This window comes from Rhinoderma darwinii, chromosome 11 (assembly GCF_050947455.1).
Source record: "Rhinoderma darwinii isolate aRhiDar2 chromosome 11, aRhiDar2.hap1, whole genome shotgun sequence".
Classification (NCBI taxonomy): domain Eukaryota; kingdom Metazoa; phylum Chordata; class Amphibia; order Anura; family Rhinodermatidae; genus Rhinoderma; species Rhinoderma darwinii.
This window is the reverse complement of record NC_134697.1, coordinates 27,632,923-27,638,922: the sequence shown is the minus strand read 5'-3', so window position 1 is coordinate 27,638,922 and position 6,000 is coordinate 27,632,923. Positions and strand designations below refer to the sequence as shown.

Genomic DNA, 6,000 nt, shown 5'->3' with positions numbered 1-6,000 from the left:
GCACTGTTCTCGGATTGGCCAGAGCTGCTCACATGAGCAGTTCCGTCCAATCCGGGAACAGAGGGATTGTGTCAGACACTTTATATTTGGTGGGTTTGTTTTGTATTTGTGTTACAGGGTAAATATGTAGAGTAAAAATAACTATAACATAATACGTATTTGTTTCCCAAACAAAAAGATAAAAATATAAAGCAAAGAGTAATAATAATTAAATAAAAATACATATGAAAAACCCTCCCTCTCCCAACCGATGTTGTAGCCCCGGTATAATTCCCTCGTTCACACAGAGTTCACACAGAGTTTTTTGCAGGAGGAAAATTCTGCCTCAAAATTCCGTTTCGGATTTTGAGGCAGATTTTGTCCTTCCTGCACGTCGTTTGCCGCGATTTTCACCGCGTTTTTCGCTCACGCCCATTGAGTGCTACAGACAAAAAACTCAGCGAAATACGCTTTCTCTGCCTCCCATTTATGTCAATGGGAGGTCAGAGGCGTAAATGCGCGAATATAGGGCATGTCCCTTCTTTCTCCCGCGAGGCGGTTTTACCGCTCACGGGAGAAAACCACCCCCGCCTCCCATTGAAATCAATGGGAGGCATTTTCGGCCGGTTTTTGACGAGTTTTACGGAGCGATTTCCGCTCCAAAAAGCTTGTCAAAATACTCTGTACAGGGCCTAACTATGTTGCGTATATGTTTCTATATATATGAAATGGTAGGTTATAGTGGACATAAACTCTATTTTAAGGTTCCTCTGTATTATAATAAAAAGAAATTAAATTGTACTTAAAAATTAATATTTTTAAAACTATTTTCATGCAATAAAAACTCATAAATCTAAAGAAAAGATATTAAAGTGACACTTTCCTAAGCCAAAGGCTGTACATATACAGTGCCCACCAAAAGTTCCGGAATACCCTCATAACTTTTGAACGGCTCGAGGTAGAGGGTTGAAATTTGGTGGGATTTAATGGGGTCATAAAATCTACCAGTTAACCCCAAAGAAAAAACACCCCCACCGCCTTGGGGGTGGTGGGGTGGGCGGGGGCAGCAAAATCTTAAATGGCATGGGGGTTGAGTGGGGGAAATGTCTACCGAAATGCGTACACATGAAATCATGTTACAATCGTAGACAAGGTCCATTTTGTATCACCGAGGCCGATTGTAATAATACGTACTTTAAAGTCACCTTGATATGACATTCCCAAGCTCACGCACTTGCGCCCACACACATTTAGGATTTTACCCGCGCGGTACATTTTGGGTAATGCTAACACCAGCGGTGAAGATGATAACATTAACGTTAAATATCTCAGCGAAAAAAAATCCTATCTCAAAATCGTTTGCAGCATTGTTTTTGTATTGAAAAGATCTTTCAAATGAGCCCCCTCTCGACACCCCGTGCCATATAAGATTTTGCTGCCCCATCCCACCCCACCGCCCCCAAGCGGGTGGGGGTGTTTTTTTCTGTGTTAACAGGTAGATTTTATGACCCCATTAAATCCCACCAAATTTTAACCCTCTACCTCGAGCCGTTCAAAAGTTATGACGGTGTTCCGGAACTTTTGGTGGGCACTGTATAGAGAAATGCAACCAAAAAAGAAAAAATTTGCAAAAACATGCCATAAAAATATATGTTTATTATGGTCATAAATACATATACCAAAACACACAGGATTAAAAAATGAGACACACGACTACAGTACAAAAAAGAGCAATATCCAGAGGTATACAGAAAGAAATAACAAATGGTAACGGGTAACAGACACAATGGAAGTAAATAGTCTAAAGAAATACATAAACGTACCTCCCAACTTTCAAGTATCACAAAGAGGGACAACCGATGTGGTGCAACAATTTTTTTCCTTTTAAGCAACATCTCCAATACCGCCCAATCCCCGCCCATTCACCCCCGTTTCAGCCCACACAGTATCATGTTTCTATAGTGCCTCCCACACAGTATCATGTTTCTATAGTGCCTCCCACACAGTATAATGCCAAATAGCTGCCCCCAGACAGTATAATGCCCCCATAGCTGCCACCATACAGTATAATGCCACCATAGCTGACACCATACAGTATAATGCACACACAGATGCTCCCATGCAGTATAATGCACACACAGATGCCTGGGGGCTACGCTTAGAGTATAAAATGGCGGTGATTCTGCCAAACCAGGTTCAGTGTTGAGAGGAAGTTGGCATAACCTAAGCTCTACATATAAAAACAAAAAAAAAGAGGTGTTAATGCAGGAGGGAAAATGGTAAAAGCTGCTGAAGGAGTGGAACGAGAGAGACCGACTGTGAAGAGCTGGAACTGAAGATTCTGTGTTGGACTGGTGAGGACCGTACTGCGTTAGTATTTGTCATTGGGCCTGGGGTGGCCACAGATCCTGAAGAGCGAGCAGAGGTGTGGCAGATCAATATTACTGTATAGATGACTGAACAAGTGGCGGTGAAGGGCGCGTGAGAGTAAGACGTGGCCCAAGTCTGTCAAAGAGGTATACCGGTCAGTGGCCAGAAATAGTGAAAGACTAGGGGTTGAGTGTTGGTCCATTTTAAGGCTTACCGAGCCTTTTAGATAGCAGTCACCATCTCGTAGCAGTCACCATCTCGTAGCAGTCACCATCTCGTAGCAGTCACCATCTCGTAGCAGTCACCATCTCGTGGGTCTCTAGGCCTTATGTAACATAGTGAGCAGCTACTATTTTGAGACCTACTGGGCCCAAAGAAGATAGCCCTTGTATCAAGGAGGGATGCCCTTGACTCTGTGTCTGCCGGTCATATAGAACAAGCCAGCTATCTTGTCAGCTTGACCCATAACTTCCTCCCAAAGTGGGAATTGTATATAATTTAAAGTGAAATTAAAGTTTTGTCACCTACACTATAGCTCCTGCTTCATTTAATATTTCTAAGCATTATCCCTGTGGGATGTCCATCATCTTGCCCTACCTTCACTCTATCCATACAGGTATATACAGGTCGAGAAGGCAGAAACCCAACATGCAGCATCACAATTCTCCGTGCAGCCTGTATTCTGCAGCGACATTTATTCATGGTGCTGCAGAATAAAGCCCAAACAACAATACATCTTTCTTATTACACCGGATGATTCATCCAGGTTGCCACCTCCCCGGGTTTACATTCAATCCCGTATAATAGCTACTTCGATCATTTAAAGAAATATCCAGATTTTTGACTTTTGAATATTAAGTGTGCGCATCCTCCAGAGCGGCGATGACGTCATGAAAACACCACGCTGCAGAATAGGGACTTCATGGAGAATCGCGCAGCTGTATGTTGGGTTTCTGCCTGGTCTACTTCTGTATACATACGCTGTACTATTGATTCTGAATGATCGTGTGGATAGCAGTCGTTTTACAGCTGATGGGTCTACGGGTCTATTCACACTGCGTTCGGAGTGTACGTTCAGCTTATGCACTGGGAATGCTCTCGGCATATACACCAAATGTTTCCATAGGTGCCCCATTGCCCTGACATGCCAAAAGAGTGTCCTTTTGGCATACATTGGGGAGGTATGTGTCAGCATACCTTTTTTTTTTAACTGTATGGAAAAACATATTAGACTGCGCTATACCCTACAAAGATATTCAGTAAAAAAGTATGGGTTTTTTAAAACTGGGACCTTATAGGCGAAGTATGTCACTCCCGATGTATACCTCCGATGTATACTCAAACACAGTGTGATTAGAGCCATACTACTGTCAATTATCAGGGCTGTTTTTTTTCACCCCATAATGACCAAACACTATTAATTTGTTTGTGGTGCTAGTTTATCAGATATAACTTTGTGATTAACATAACGATCAAGTAGTTGCATGAAGGACGTTTCTGTATTTTTTTAATATAAAATCAAAATATTAAAATAAAAATCAAAATGTTATTTCTTTATTTAAAAAAACAAACAAATAGTTTGAATTCATCATTCAGTAGTAAGACAAAATGGGTACGACACCAGATATATAATAGTATTATATAAGAATAACCAGACAGGGGGCTTCCAGTCCAACATATGGGTTAAGAGAACAAGTGATGAAGACATCATTGAGCAACCTAAGGGCCAGTTCATGTGAGTGTCCGAGTAACTATAGGCTCAGGTAGTATAGAAGCACATATGCCTATAAATGCAAACAATATGAACGTAAACATTATAAATGTAAATAACTTTAGTGTTTAGGTGTTTCTAATATCTGTTCTAAAAGTTGGTTTTCCATGTTTTTTTTTTTTCTTACCCGGTAGTCACCACCCTCCTTGTTGTAGAACTTTTAGACAGTAGTAAATGTATAATTATTTTATGACAGGGCTTGTTTATATTGGTCATGAAGTGAAATCAGTTCCCTCCTCCAGACTGGATTGGAGTGATATGTATAATGGAAGCCAAGATGCTGTGACTTTAATGGGGACCTTTGGTTTCGCCAGTGTTTGGGTATTTTTTAAATCAAGATTAAAGATGCGGACTACGCTATTCTTGCTGTCAAATGTAATGAAAACGATGATGTAACCACCAATGGTGGCTCTGAACATGTGAACTGAGTTTAAGATTATTGTGTTGATCCAGAGAAAGACAAAAAAAAACTGTGAGTTTATTGCCAATTGCTTCATATTAGGGAAAAATATATATATAGTGGGGAGCTGCATGAACTGGGGACCTAACTACAGGTAAGGTGGTAAGGTGGCCAGTCAGCCCCGTGTTGAGAACTGTACATGTGTGGAGAGGATGGAGGTGAAGTAAAATGGGTGACTATGTCTTATACATAGAAGGGGAATGACATGGGGCAAATAAATTAATGATCATATTAATTCGACAGCTGTCATGTTTAACTTTTGGGATCAAAGGTGGTCTGAAACCGGTGCCTTGGTTGTCATTAGAGCTTATCCTGCCCTTCAGGTTTTCACACTCTCTCTACTTTACTTTCCATTACTCTTTCTTATTGGTTCAAATAGGACCACATAGACACTTTTACTATGTATCGGGAAAGATGGCGGCCACATTGGAAAGATGGCGCCCTGATTAAGTGGTAAGTAATAGGTGTGGAATTGCATGGATTATGTTATTTAGGCCAATAGCGCTTCCTCAATATAAAATTAACAGAAAACATGACATTATGAAAACAAAGAACATGACAATCACATTATGGCTTCTTTATTAGATGGATTATCCATTTTACACATAAATGTTTAATATTGGTTACAAATAATATATGTACAATATGCCACAGAATGCTGTTACATTAGTATAGGGTTAGAGAGCTTTAGGATTTCCTGCCAATGCTCTCCTTGTTTTCTTCATACACTGTATCTCATATAAATATGTACAATGGAGAAAGATCGACTCTTCTTTGTCTTACCATTTATTATCCACCTGCAGAGAGAGAAGTTTTTTTTTATCTAATGAATTTCTACCTGTAACCAGCCAAGTGCCTGGCGGCAGCAATAGACAATCTGGGATTCTATTGTTTCATTTTATGCAAGTACAGCAAAACTTAAGCTAGTTTGGATTTATCAAGAGCTGATAGGTGCCGAATTATCAAATAGATATGAATATCCTTAGGTTCAACCCAAAATAAATAGGTAAGATAAAATATGATACAATATCTAATCAGAGGAACCTCTTTATCTCTGCTCAGTCTTCTGTTTCTGGTTTTGTGAGATTCCTATCTAGAAGTTTCATGCTATAATAAAGCACTGGACTATCAGAGCCTGAATAATCAAATACCAGATTAAAGGATTTATGGTGTACCACTATGGGAATACAGCAGCACTTCCACATCACTGCTTTATTAGGCTACATTCCCATGTAGCGGAATTGCTGCAGCTTTCTGTCTGGATATGCAGTGGGAAAATTCAAAGCAGAATACAGTAGAAGCGAAGTCTTACTCAGGCGCTGCGAATATTGTCCTTCAGTCAGGATCTTTAAATACATTTTTGCTGCAGAATGGTTGCGGATTTTCCCTATTGAGTTCAATGGGGAAGTCAAAATCCGCA

General features: G+C 40.2%; 1 protein-coding gene across 1 annotated transcript in view; it reads right to left on the bottom strand.

Annotated features, from left to right (window-relative positions):
* Positions 1–5,159: 5,159 nt before the first annotated feature.
* LOC142664181 (alpha-2-macroglobulin-like protein 1) overlaps positions 5,160–6,000 on the bottom strand; it is a 51,159-nt gene continuing 50,318 nt past the window's right edge. Inside the window, exon 36 of the mRNA XM_075843206.1 lies at positions 5,160–5,377. The gene's annotated coding sequence lies outside the window, so the exon portion shown is untranslated. The remainder of the gene's footprint in view (positions 5,378–6,000) is intronic.